At 42.6% G+C, this 15,028-nt stretch overlaps 1 pseudogene; it reads right to left on the bottom strand.

Annotated features, from left to right (window-relative positions):
* Positions 1 to 12,260: 12,260 nt before the first annotated feature.
* LOC102431863 lies at positions 12,261 to 13,107 on the bottom strand (annotated as a pseudogene).
* Positions 13,108 to 15,028: the final 1,921 nt, after the last annotated feature.

The following is a 15,028-nucleotide window of genomic DNA, read 5'->3' as shown; positions in this document are numbered from 1 at the left end:
ATGTATGTAAGTGAGAGTCCTGGATAAATGATTAGGGCAGAAATGATGAAGGCACTAATTATGAGGTTGGGGAAGCTTGATAAAAGAAGTGAGGTCTTGATAAAAAGGACTGCAGGAGGTTGTGGAGCTTGAGAGGTGTGGTGAAGGTTTGGAATAGCCACTGAAGGGGTGGGCCATGGAGTTCTAGGACAATGGTAGTGTTGTGGGCTCAGCTAAGGCTGGAGACATGTGACTTTTGGATTTGTCCCAGCAGCTCAGTCACCTGCAGCAAGGACCAAGAAGACAGAATGGGATTTTGCTGAGAGGATACGAGCAAAGGTTGGAGATACAGGGGAATTGAGGGAACCTCTGAGAAAGTGATCCAAGTCATCAACCATAGAGTGCACTCCCACTTCTCCGTACACAGCCAAAAGAATGGAAAGCAGGGACACAGAGCTATTTTCACACCCATGTTCATAGGAGCATTACTCCCCAGAGTCAAAAGGTGGAAGAAGGTAAATGCCCATCAATGGATAACCAAAATATTGTACATACATACAATGAAATATTATTCCGCCTTAAAAAGGAATGAAATTCTGATCTATGCTACAACATGACGTTGAAAACATTACGTTAAGTGAAATAAGGCAGCCACAAAAGGAAACGTGTATGATTCCACTTCCATGAGGTACCTAGTGTTGGAGGAGGTCATGGAGGGGACATAATTGCCAGTTGACCCAAGAGCTGCTAATCAGAGGCTCCTCAGCCCTCCCCTGTCCTTGGAATGCACGCATCGCCCACCATTCCCCCAGCGGGAGCCATTATCAAGGATGCAGGCTTGAAAGAGCAATGTGTTGTCCAGGCACCATCTGGACTGTGTAGGTGACTGAATCCCATTAAGGCCTCTATATAAACATTGATGATTCTGACAGCAGGTGCGGAGATCTGGTTTTGTGACTCCCCAGACAAGCCTTGTAAGTTTCCTACTTATTAAACCTACCACGTTCATAGGTCTCTCCTTGCCCTGTGTTTGGGGCCAGTTTCAGATTTCACCCGAGTTTACAAATCAAATCAATACTTCAAATAGTCCCATTTATAGACACAGTAGAATGGTAGTTACTGGGGTTTGAGGGGAGGAGGAATAGGGAGTTAGTGTTGAACGGGTATGGAGTTTCGGTTTGGGATAATGAAAAGTTCTGTAGATAATTGATGGTGATGGTTGTACAACATTGTGAATGTACTTAATGGTATTGAGCTGTACATTAAAAATGATTAAAATGGTAAATTTTTGTATATTTCACCACAAAGACAACAATAACAAACTTTGAATGTATTAATTCAGTGAAAAATAACTAATACAGTAACATAATACTTGAATACTTTACCACTTGGGCCACTAAAACAGTCCTGATAGTGCTGAGGGTCTCACAAGAGCTTTCAAAAAGTTTCTCCACTTCTTAAGCTACCCCTCTCTCAGAGAGACCAGAGACTGGGGTGTGTTACAGATACCCACCCTCATTCTGTATCTCTCCCCCACCCCTCAGGAGCCTCAACCCACTGAAAACGTAATGCCTGCTTCCTTTAGCCAAATTTCTTGTCCCCGTTATCATAAGAAAAGCCAGAAAACCACAGGTCGATCGGTTCAAGTAAACACATGACCATAGTCATTGTCAGCTCCCCAATTTAAGATCCAGGTTTGAGCCAGACAGGACCCACTAGTATAATAAATAAGATAGATCATACTATTCTGAAAATAATGTTTATTTTGTGTTTACTCCCTTTACAGGGAGTTAGTCAATTGTGTACATTCTTAGTGCCTTAGACTGGGCCAGACACATAGGAGCAGACAGGCATTCAGCAAATTTGTCCAGCTGAGCTAGAGATATTCAAGCAATTAAACTAAACATTTAGTAAGTACCTCTATTTTTTTTTTATCTATTGCTGTGAAATGAATGACCTCGAACTTAGTGGTTTAAAACAACAATAATCATATATTGTCTTTTACAATTTGGTGGGTGATACATTCAGGTGAAACACGGGAGAGATGGCTTCATGATGACTGGGGCCCCTAGTGGAAGACCTGAAGCCTGGGGGCAGGAATCATCTGAAGGCTCACTCATTCACATATCTAGTACTTAATATTGGTGTCACCACATGTGACTCCTCCATGTGGCTTGGGGTTCTTCCCAACATGGCGGCTGGGTTCCAAAGTAAGCAACCTACAACAGAAACATAGAAAGAGGCAGTAACCAAATATTGCCTGTATGGCTTATCTTCAGAAGTCACACAGCATCATTTTTGCAATATTTGGGACAGTTACAAAGTGTGGCTAGGTTCAAGGAAAGGAGACACAGACCCTAATGGAGGCATGTCAATGGCACTTTGTAAGAAGAGCATGTGAGATGGATTATATATTAAATGTGGCCCTCTTTGGAAAATACCTTTGCCACGGGGCTTTTAATGTGTCAAGCACTGTGTAAATGCCTTTTTCTAGGCTTTAAAAAAAAGAATATTTATTTAAAAGTTCTTTTGGATAATTGAATAGAAATCAATGATAGTAACATTCTTTTGTTCTTGTTCTACTTCATGCTCTCATAAGTCTAAAAAAGCAGAATATAATTGGTTATCTTTTTTATGATTCAAGGGTGATTTACTTAGTAACTTGTTTGTTCAATAAGTATTTATTGAGCACCAACTGCCAGGCACTACATTTAGGTGCTGAAGGAAGAGGTGAACAAAACAGAAATAGTTTCTGTCCAGGTGAAGGTTATAGTTTGGTTAGTGATGGAAGAATTGTGACCATTGTTTTATTTATGTTCAAAGTCAATACAGAGACAAACAATAGAATGATAGATTGATAAGAGTATAAAGGACTCTTTTCGTGAAGGCCACCTTTCTTTCCTGGTAGGCCATGTCGACCAGAGAGTTGACCATTCTGATTTTCAAACTACTGTATCTAGGATACAAAAGAGGAAGTTTCTGACGGCAATAAAGCCTCATGGCAATTTAAGCTCATTTTTCTCTTCTCTGCTTTTCTGTGAAGCCACAGAAGTGGTCAGTTCCTTCATTACAAAAACTTGTTATATATTAAGTAATTGTTATTAAGTCATTTATTAGCTTTTCCCTTTTCTGGCTAAACTTTCTCAACTTTTAAACTTTTTCTCATAGGGGTATTGTCTATTCTGTAATCATTTTAATATATAGTCTTCTCTCTAGGGAATCTCAGACTGTACACAGTATTTTGAATAAAGCCAAGGAGCCAAGAGAGTGAAAAGATAACTTGTGGTCCTACACATGTGAGTACACACTGATAACACTGACTTTTAATGTGAGACCACATTGTATATGTTTTCAAGTTCACTGACTTTTCTGTTCCTCTTCTTTGTAACATGGGTTCCAACTCATGTTTGTAACCTAGCTCTAATTTATGCTTTGTTCTTACTAGTAAATGTCCATGTTCAACCCCACTACTAGAATTAACACTTTAACAAATGAAATAGGCTTTGAGATCCTATTTCCTTACCTTGATAATTTAAATATTTTAGCATTCTTTCTTACCTAGAATTGAATGTTTAAATTAAACAAACAAGTTTTGTTTTATTATTATTATTTTATTGATTTCAGAGAGAGGGAGAGATTGAAATATCAATGATGAGAGAGAATCATTGATTGGCTGCCTACGAGGGATCGAGCCCGCAACCCTGGCATGTGCCCTTGACCAGAATCGAACCTAGGACCATTCAGTCCGCAGGCTGCTGCTCTATTCACTGAGCAAACTTGACTAGGGCTAAACAAACCAGTTTTATACACCCTTAGACTTGGTTTCGGTGATTCAGCAAATATTTATTGTGCACCTACCTGTATGTGCCAGGCAGTGTGCAAAGTGCTATGGGGCCTAATGCCCAGCAGAATCAAGCATGGTCTCTGCCTTCTTAGAATCTAGTATCTGGTAGGGGAGCTAGACATTAAATGGATTGCAGGTCAAAAAAAAAATGCTTGCTTACTTAGAGGTAGAACAGTATTGATATGGGTTGGACCAGAGAACCTGATATTTTAGTTAAATGAACTTTTAATTTTTGAATAGTTTTGTGGTAGGCAGTTAGACAGACATGAGCAGAGCAAGGGCAATGGGCCAGGCACAGAAGGTCACCAGGGCTGAAAGCCCTGGGGGTCTAGCAAAGGACAATTATAGGGTGGGACCTCGCCACCAGGGTTACCTTTCTTCCCCTAGCATATCACTGGTCATGCGGTTTGGACCCTTGACCTTTTCTCCCTAAAGATAACATCTAGGCCGCAGTTGTATTTCAGCTCCAGGCCCAGAAAAGTAACAAAACCAGCCATGGCTGACCTTAGGACCAGCTGTACTGAACAATGACCTTCTGCTCTGGTGCCAGCCAATCAATCAGTGGAGACTTAGACCCAGAAAGGACACACCTGGATGGAAAGCTGCTGAATATTCTGTTGAGACTTCCCCTGGGATTGCCCTGAAAATCTCCAACATTGAAACCCTTAGTATGGAGGACCCAGTGAGCTCTTCCTCCTGGGAGCATGCCTGAGCCTTTCCTTCTCCCTTTCCCTTCCCCCTGACCCTCCTCCCTCAGGGTTGTTACCATTAGCTTCCTCACTCCCAAGCTCCCAGGGCTTTTCCTTTACCTGTATAACTTGTTTCCTAAGCCCATTTCTTTTACCAATTACTTTTTCTACCTCTGTGATTTACCAAATAAATATTCTCTTACAGTTTGGGTCTTGGCTCTGAATTCTTTCCTAGCCAGTACTCAAGCACCAAAGTTGCTGAACCCAGATCTGGTGTGACCCCACTGATCTAACACATGGTGCTATTCCCACTGCCTACAATAGTTTTAGATTTACAGAAAAATTGAGAAGGTACTACAGAGCATTCTCATATACCCAGTGCCTAATTTCTCCTATTAAAATTTTACACTAGTAGGATACATGTGTTACAATTAATATACCACTGCCGGAAACCAATTCCAGCATGTTCAGCAGGGCTGAATCTGGGAATGGCTGATGGCATTTCCCCAAACCTGAATAGGATACATTAAATTGATTGCTTGGCTGCCAGACAGCTCAGGGCATCTTAATCTACATGTTATTGCCTCCTACTGGCCAAACACCTGAACAGCCGTAGGCTAATCTTTCCATTCTGACAATGCTTGCATCTACCCTTTGAAGTGTATATTTCTGCCTCGCCTCAGGACAAGTTGTGTTAATAAAAAGCATGGGGTCCTGAGACGAGGAGAACTTAGAACTTAGATCTTAGCTCCTTCAGCTAGGCTCCTCTGACCCCCAATGCCTTTCAAAATTATCTTTCGTCTCTGGACTCCTATTTAATCTACGCACAGCCTTCTCCAGATTCCTGAACCCTTCCTCATCCCGGAACAAGAGCACCAATATACCACTTAACACATTATCATTGATATGTGGAGTTGGGGTGCAGACTTGCCTTGTGGGTTCTTGTCCTACAAAGTCTGAAGAATAAAATTTGAGAACTAAAATGTGGAAGTTTATTGGAAGCATACACAAACTCTCCCTGGGGTGGGGTCCCCAAATGGGAAAAGCCTGCTCTCTCTCTCAAATGTGAAAAAACCTAATCCTGTTCTGAGTCTCTTTGTCTCCAGTTTATATAGGTCTTTGTCTGAGCATGACCCTTTCTAATTGGACCCCCTCCTCATTTTATGACCCCATGCTTCCTAATCGGTCACTCTTTTGCAGGGTATCAATTCCAAAGTTCAAAGCCCACCTGGTGTTCCTCTCTTCCTCTTTCCCTTATTTTGTAACATTTCTCAATCCCCTGTGAATGTAAGATAAGCATTCTGGTGGCTCCAAGCCTTCACCTATGCCAAGGGTCCATGCCATGCTCTTCAGAAGGAAGTGACAATGCACAGCCCACATGTAAGGAGTGGGGAGTTATGTTCCGCCTCCTTGAGGCCAGAGCATTTCCATAAATTATTTGATGGCGAACCTTTTGAGCTCGGCATGTCAGCATTTTGAAAAACCCTAACTTAACTCTGGTGCCATGTCACATATAGAAATTTTTTGATATTTGCAACCATAGTAAAACAAAGATTTATATTTTTGATATTTATTTTATATATTTAAATGCCATTTAACAAAGAAAAATCAACCAAAAAAATGAATTCGCGTGTAAGAGATGACACCATCTGAGGTGTCATAGGTTGGCCATCATTGACCTATGCATTCCTCTCCCATGGACCCCCCTTATTTCCTAATTGCCTAGTCTGTTTCTAAAATCTCTTTCATCATTACCTAAAGTCCATAATTTATTCAAATTTTCTTATTTTACTAAATGTCCTTTACAGGTTCTAGGATTCCATCTAGAATATCAGTTATTTCTAGTCATCATGTCTCTTAGGCTCTTCTAGAAGGTGTGACAGTTTCTCAAACTTTCCTCCTCACTGATGAATGACCTGGACAGTTTGAGGAGAACTGGATCAGGTATTAGTAGAATGTCTCTCCATTGGAATTTTGCTGATGCTTTTCTCATATTAGACTGGGGTTATGGGTTTTGGGGAGAAAGGTCACAGAGGTAAAGTGCCATTGTTACCACAGCAAATCCAGGGTACACACTGTCAACATGACTTACCACTGTTGATGCTGGCCTTGCTTGCTGTCTGAGGTTGTGTTTGTTCCATTCCTCCACTGTGAAGTTACCCCCACGGGTCCATGCCATGCTGTTCAGAAGGACGTCACAGCCTACATGTAAGGAGTGGGGAGTTATGTTCCGCCTCCTTGAAGCCAAAGCATCTCCATAAATTATTTGAAAATTTTCTGCATGACAGATTTGTCCAGAAAGTTTGTTTTAATAACCAGCTTTGTCATTTACTAGCCCAGTAACCTCTGGCAAGTGGCTTCACCTTGCTGAGTTTGTTTTCTTATCTTTAAAACTAGAGGCCCAGTGCAGGAATTCATGCATGGGTGGGGTCTGGCCGACCCACCCCAATGGGGGCTGATTGGGGGTGGGGCTGGCTGAGGCAGGGGCCGGGCCGATCGGGGCCTGGATCAGGCCAGTTGGCTGCCGAAGTGCATGTCATAGCCACCGGTCGTTCTGGTCATTCTGGTTGTTCTTCTGTTCAGGTCACTGGGTTTTTATATATATAGATGTGTCTTCACATACATTTTTAAAAATATTTTTTTATTGATTTCAGAGCAGAAGGGAGAGGGAGAGAGAGATAGAAACATCAATAATGACAGAATCATTGATCTGCTGCCTCCTGCACGCCCCCTACTGGGGTTGGAGACTGCAATCTGGCCAGGAATTGAACTTTGACCTCCTGGTTCATAGGTGGAAGCTCAACCACTGAGCAACACCAGCCAGGCTTCACAAACTTTTTTTTTTTTTAATCTTCACCTGAAGATATTTTTTCCTCATTGATTTCTAGAGAGTGGAAGGGAGAGAGGGGGGTGAGTGGGTAGGAGAGAGAAATATTGAGGTGGGAGGTGATGGGGAATCCAACCCAAGAGCCTTAGGTCCTCAGGCTGACTCTCTAACCACTGAGCAACCAGCCAGGGCTCACATACATTTTTGAGACATGGTAGACCAACATGCTTTGTGCTTTATGAACTGGGACTAGATGAAGGTCTTAGTAAATCAGATTTCTTGTTGAGTAGGCTGTCCCACTCCTAGCCCCGCCATTCCTGGAGGTGATCTAGATGGTGTTTCCCCCAGGCAGTCAAGACAATGGATTGGCCACTGGGGCGTGGGGAGAGGAACTATGGCTTCAGGAGGTGATTGCTGGCTTAGGACAGACCCTCACGCCCCAGTAGGGATTTCTGCTTTAAATTCCTCCCCTTCCTGCCAGGAAAGCTCCTCATCTTGGGTGATTGCTGCCGTGAGATTACCCAATATAGCCGTTTTAAGGCCTATTAACCTCGCCAGAGGTATGAGGAAAAGAAGGGATTTTTCTAATCAGGTAACACGAAGAGAGTCTGAGGTCAGGAGCGTTTTGGCCCAAGGATTTCAGCAGCGGCCTCCGTCCCTTACTCTTTGGGGCGTCCTCTCTCTCCTTGGCCTCTCCCTCAGACTCTTCAGAGTATTTTTGGTTTCAGTTTTTGTGCAAGTTCCTCAGGCAGTTGCAGGTTGTGATTAGGATGATTGTCTTTATGAAAGACACTTGAAAGTCAGGTTGGAACAGGGCGTGCGCACGTTCTTTGCAGAGGATGTTGAGCGTGTTGACTGAGAGCCTGCCTGCCAGAACAAGATCCTTCCCCGCGCACCAGAAACAATCTGCTATTGTCTCCGGGGATAAAACGGTGCCAATAAAACATGAGCACTCCGCGCCAAGAGGAGGAATACCGCATTAACTGCTTCACCACTAAACGCAATGACGGGAAGGGAGAGAGAGGGCGAACACCCTCTCCTCTGTTTTCAGCTTGCAGCCCCAGAGCACAGATGGGACGAGAGCGGTCTCATGGGTCCGGGTACAGTGGAGGGAATGTTCACAGGGGCAGCGCTCTTGATGCTGCCAGTGGAGAAAGAGGGGCGCCCCCTTAGCTTCCTTTCACACTTGTCTGGGTCCCAGAAACTGTGACCTCGGGGACAGTCCTGTGCCAGGACTTAGGGAAAGGGAGGGGCAACGTGTAGCTTTTAGGGCACGTTAAGAGGATAAAATGCAGTATGCATGGAGGGGGCCCAGGAAGCAGAAATGAGAGAGAGAGAAGACCAAAGAGAGTACATTGAATTAGGTAATGGGAAGGCCTTTATGCTTTAATTGGCCACTTCATGAGCAAGGGGCCATGAAAAGATAGGAGGGGGAACTAACATTTTCAGAGCCTGTCTTATGGTCTCCCTTAACCTCTGCTTAATAAAAATAAAGGGGTATTAAGTAAGTCTTTGTGGGGACTCCATTTTCTTTCTTCCCACAGTCTGTGTCAGAATCTGATCCCCCCTGCAATTCACAGGAAACACTCAGGTGATATTTTGGGCCTCCTGTTCTTCGCCTGACCACTCACCCAGCCCACCCTGTATTCTGTCCTCACACAATTCAGCTTTCCTGTTTAGAAATTCAGGTACTGTGCACCAGCTCAACACTGCAGGAGTTTGGGTCCTGGCTTTATGTGAGCAACCACGAAGGGGTAAAGATATGGGCAACGGTTTGAGTCCTTTTACCAAAGGCCTCTCACACAGAACCACAGCTCATTTCTGAGTCAGCACGATTCCTAGCCAGTTCTAATGTCATGCATTCCAAGTTTGTCTGTGATCCTTTATGAACTATCTGTGGTGGTGTTGGTGGGGAGCAGGGTGGATCCGCTCTTTAAAAGTTTGAGTCTCACAATCTCAATAACTGATTCACAACTGGTTCTGGTTCTATTACGTATATTTCTCTTCGTCCTCTCCCTAGGTGTGTCCGACAATCTTGCAGGGAAGGCTGGACCTCCTGTAAGAAAAATTGTAGAGCTCTAGATGGCGTTCTCCTTTTTTCCAGAGAGAATATTATTTAGCTTCTGGAAGGCAGTTAGTAGAGGAGCAGGTCACCTTAATGCAATTAGGGAGCAAACTGATTTGAGTCTGAGTCAGAGTCTAAGGCTTTGACTATTTTGGGTTTGCCCTTATTTCCAAGATGTAGAAAGTCTCAAATGGAACCCTGGAGTGTTTACCTGGGCACCTCTACTTCGGTGGCCCCTGAACCCGCCCCTCCCCCCCCCCCGCCCCATTTTAAAAAATTTCCCCAGCACAGTATTTCAGCCTCTTAGCAGGTTCTTCTTAGCTCAGCTCCTCTATGTGTTGGTGTGTACCACAGACAAGTGGATTACTTTTGTTTTGTTTTGTTAATCTTCACTTAAGGATATTTTTCCATTGATATTTAGGGAGAGTGGAAGAGAGAGGGAGAGACAGAGAGAAACAGCGATGTGAGAGAAACACATAGATTGGTTGCCCCCTGCACGTGCCCCAACCAGGGCCCAGGCAGGGGAAGAACCTGCAACCAAGGTATGTGCCCTTGACTGGAATTGAACTTGGGACCCTTTGGTCCTAGCCCATCCAGCTAGGGCTCAAATGGATGACTCTTAAGAGGGAAAGTAGCTTGAACTATCAGGCTTTTTTTCCTGTATTTCCATTTTTTCTAGGACAGTGGTTCTCAACCTTCCTAATGCCGCAACCCTTTAATACAGTTCTTCATGTTGTGGTAACCCCCAACCATAAAATTATTTTTGTTGCTACTTCATAACTGTAATTCTGCTACTGTTATGAATTGTAATGTAAATATCTGATATGCAGGATGTATTTTCATTGTTACAAATTGAACATAATTAAAGCATAGTGATTAATCACAAAACAATATGTAATTATATATGTGTTTTCCGATGGACTTAGGCGACCCCTGTGAAAGGGTTGTTTGACCCCCAAAGGGGTCGAGACCCACAGGTTGAGAACCGCTGCTCTAGGATCTTGGCTTCTCTCATCTTGGGTCTCTCAATAGTCTTGAACTCCCAATTTTGACTCTCCTGCTCTATGAGACTGCTCAGAGTTTTGCTCAGTTTCTCTGACTGCCAGCAGCCACTTTCTGCCTCGCCTCTAAATTAATTTTCCTTCTTTCAAGGATCTTGACCTCTCAAGTTTTTGACTACTTTTGTAGTTTCTCAACACCATCAGTAGGTGTATGTGTGCCTATGTATGTGTGTGTGTGTTGCCTTGTTTTTCTGTTTTATATTTTTGTTTTTAGCAAAAACCTGCCCTTGTTTTAAATGCCACTAATGGAACTGTTGTGCAGTTTCTGTTTTTTTCTGCCTTGTTTTGAGTCTTTAATTTTAACCCAAGGAACTTTTAAAAAAATGTTCTTGTTTGACTTTCTACCTATTGTTTAAATGTGACATCTCACATTTGGGAGTGTGTGTTTCTAAAGGACAGGAGTTCATATTTCTTGCTTCTCCCATTATGACTTACAGAGTAGGTACCCTAGAATAATTACTGAATAAGTGGATTTTAGAGTTGCCATCTTTCTGGGAAGAAACCCCCCACCCGCCCCCAGAATCCAGCTGAACGATTCAGGGTGACAGCCAGACAGAGGCTTCCTGCCTGAGATGGGACAGACCATCTGCATCTCACTGAGGCAAAGGAGAAAGGAAGCCAAGAGACAGAGCACATCAGTTTCTTCGGCTGTGAAATGAATAGGATGACTGTAGACAATATCTAAGTTCTTTCCGACTCTAACAGTTTGTGCACCTGTTAGCCAACCCACACGCACTCTCTGGTCCCTTTATTGAGGGTTTTGTTAAAGACAGCGAGCGCCACATCCACACTTTTGTTTCCTCAGGCCACTCACATGCTGGGTGCTGCTCTGTGATGAGGGAGCCTGCAGGCTGGGTGCTGATTTTCGTATGAACTCTGTGCACCGCTTTGTGAATTTCCTAGAGTTACTATGACAAATTAATCATAACCTAGGTAGCTTAAGACAGCAGCAATGTATTCTCTCCCAGTTGTGGAGGCCTGAGGTCTGAAGTCAAAGTGTCAGCAGGGTGGGCTCCTTCTGAGGCTCTGAGGGAGAACCATCGCATGCCTCTCTCTTAGCTTCTGGTGGCGGCTGGCATTCCCTGGAGTGTGGATGCAACATTCCGATCTTTGTCTCCATCTTCCCATCACTGCCTTCTCTCTGTGTCTCTCTATCTGCTCCTCTAACGACACCAGTCATTAGATTTAAGACTGTACTTTAAGTCCAAGTTCACTTAATCTCAAGATCCTTAGTTATGTCTACAAAAATCCTATTTCCAAATAAGGTCACTTCCTGAGGTTATAGGTGGACGTGCATTTTTGGAGAGCACTGTTCAAATCACTGTAACCGAAGTAAATTTGATTCTTTCTTTTTTCAGTTTATGACTAGATTTTAATAGAATGTGAAAGTTTGACCTCTTACACTTTTTTAAAAAAAATATATTTTATTGATTTTTTTCAGAGAGGAAGGGAGAGGAATAGAGAGTTAGAAACATCGATGAGAGAGAAACATCAATCAGCTGCCTCCTGCATACCCCCTACTGGGGATGTGCCCGCAACCAAGGTACATGCCCTTGACCGGAATCGAACCTGGGACCCTTCAGTCTGCAGACCGATGTTCTATCCACTGAGCCAAACCGGTTAGGGCGACCTCTTACACTTTAAGCAAATAAAAACTAAAAGTTACTTGATTGGTTCAAAATGGCTTTATGGAAAACCTAATCCATAATAACACAGCCTTGAGTGCAAAGGCTCTATCTTTTTTTAAGCAAAGCGCACAAGGGGACAGGGCGGCAGAGGAGAGGGGCTCAGACATTTACAATAGCAGGCATTTTCTCTTTCTCTTCCTCTTCCTCTTCCTGACGGGAGGTGGGCAGAGAACAGCTCGAATAGCCTCATCGAACACTGTCTTGAGGCCTCTCGGTGTGAGAGCCAAGCACTCCAGGTACTTTACAGCACCATCTCCTTAGCCATGGCTAAGCCCTGCGAGTAGGTGATAGTGTCAACTTCTCCTTCAGTTTCTCAATTGTGTCTTTCGCATCCCTAAGATCAAGCTTAGTCCCCACCAGGATGATGGGATTGTTGGCACAATGGTGTCACACTTCAGGATACCGCTTTGTAGAAATGTTTTCAAATGACACAGGACTCACAAGAGAAAAGCAAATTAAAAATACATCTGTCTGCGGGTAAAACAGGGGACATACTCTGTCATAATCTTCTTGTCCAGCAATATCCCATAAGCCCAAATACACCGATTTTCTATTTGCCATAACATTGGCAGAATAGTTGTCAAAGGCAGTGGGAATATATTCTCCAAGAATATATCCAGGAAATGCATTGGTTGTATAATTGATCAGTAGGCAAGTTTTACCTACAGCTGTCTCCCACCACCACACACTTTTTCCCCCCATTTTTAAATTATATTTATTTATTTTAAATATATTTTTTGTTGGTTTTAGAGAGGAAGGGAGAGGGGGAGAGAGATAGAAACATCATTGATTGACTGTCTCCTGCATGCCCCACACTGGGGATCGAGCCTGCAACCCAGGCATGTGCCCTGACCGGGAATCGAACTGTGATGTCCTGGTTCATAGGTTAACACTCAACCACTGAGCTATGCCAGCCGGGCCCACCACCACACACTTGATGGCCTGCATCTGGGCTGCTCGCCGGCTGCAGCACAGGCAGCGGGCGCTGAGGTGAGAAGCAGCAGGCGCTGGTGCACGGGCAGCTGCCACCAAAGTAACTCTTAAAACCAGAGGCTTTATGAGGCAGGAATTATGTTTGTCTTGTTCACTGCAGACATATTGAAGGCATTTAACATTTGTTGAATAATAAATGAATAAAATTGAAATACGGTCCAAGTGGTAGGTGTGCAGTACGTGTTGCCAGCTACAATCAAATTAACATGTTCGGGTGCTTGCTCTTTATGGGTTTTCAATGCATTTATGTAAGGTTTTATGCTTTATTGGGCTTCTAACTATTAACCTAGGACACAATCTATCAGCTAAAAGTGAATTACTTTGTGGCCTTCTTTAAAAAATTTATCTTTATATCATATATTTATTTCCCTACTTATTTTTTTAATCCTCACCCAAGGAGATGTTTTTATACGTTTTTAGAGAGAGAGAGAGAGAGAGAGAGAGAGAGAGAGAGAGAGAGAGAAACATTGATGTGAGAGAGAAACATCGATCAGTTGCCCCATTAAGCATCCCCATCAGGGATTGAATTGCACCTTGATATGTGCCCTGACCAGGATCAAACCTGCAACCTGTTGGTGTACAGGATGACACTCCAACCAGATGAGCCACCTGGGGAGGGCTTTTCCTTACTCTCTGTCTTCTTATTTCTCTTTCCTTTGTTTTCTCCTAGTTTGTGTTCTAGTAATACCACCCGTTACAAGTCTGATTTCTTCTCAATTCTTTTTTCTTTCCATGTCTTTTTAATTTTTCCAGCTTCTTATAATCAGGCTTTTAAAAGGTATGGGTGTGGAGTATAAATATATATATTTAAACAAATATATATTTTAATAAGACTTAGATGAAAGGGATCCCAAGCGTTTAGGTAGATTTGAATCTGAAGAAATAAAGAATGAAACTTAATGATTTTATATTGCGTTTCCCTGAAGAAAGGAGAAGCAACTATTTTGCATTTGAAAGTAGTCATAAGAGGAAAAGAATTCCATGTTCTCTTAAGGTATTGCTGTCTGCATGTCTTCTAACTATTAACCTAGACATAATGAGGGAGGCGACATTATATATAATAAGCTGCTAGCCATCCAACTAAGAAATCCTTTCTCACGCCATTTCCTGCAGAGTGAGATTGTACGGACGCCCGCGAATATCTAAACTTGCTGCACTGTTTAAACATCCCTATTACCTTTCTGAGCCTTAGATGTAGTCCTTTGATTTGTTCTCTCTCAAGCTCCTTAAAGCTTCTTCTATGCCAGTTTGGATAGTATTTGGGGAATCTTGATGAATATGCTCATTATCTAATACAAAGTGACATAAAACACTCCTGCCACGAACTCTGCCACATAACCATACCCTGCTGAACTCCCGCAATTCATTCAGTGCTAGATTAATAGCATTTATGTTATTCATGGATCTCGGTTGACCTTGATCTGCTAGAAACTCCCTCCTTTTTATCTCTGTTCCATACTGGGAAGGTTTTGTCCCACATTAACAATAGTTCCTTTGTACATCAAAGTACACCCCCCACCCAACATCCCAAGTTTTAATTTTCCTTGCATGCATAATATGTATCTCTCTTCTGTTCAATGTCTGTTATTTCTTACTTATGTTTAATTGATGAATAATAGAAATTTCTATTTGTTTTGCAAAAGAAAAGTACTTAAAAATTAACCTTTTAAAATGTGTTTTTTAAAAAAGCAGCTTTATGAGTGAAAAAAGTTCATAGAATTGATTTTTTCCCTTTTTTAAAATTTAAGAAATATAGATTAAGTAACGATCTAATCTGCTGTACCTCCATTTGTCTAGTAGCTTTCAAATAATAGTATTTATTTGTCTTGGAAAATATAAGAGTTTTAACTATACTGAAATGCCCCTATTTGGGTTGAGTCCT

The sequence above is a fragment of the Myotis lucifugus genome, unplaced genomic scaffold, assembly GCF_000147115.1.
Source record: "Myotis lucifugus unplaced genomic scaffold, Myoluc2.0 scaffold_24, whole genome shotgun sequence".
Taxonomy (NCBI): domain Eukaryota; kingdom Metazoa; phylum Chordata; class Mammalia; order Chiroptera; family Vespertilionidae; genus Myotis; species Myotis lucifugus.
The sequence above is the reverse complement of the archived record's forward strand: the minus strand, read 5'-3'. Positions and strand labels throughout refer to the sequence as shown.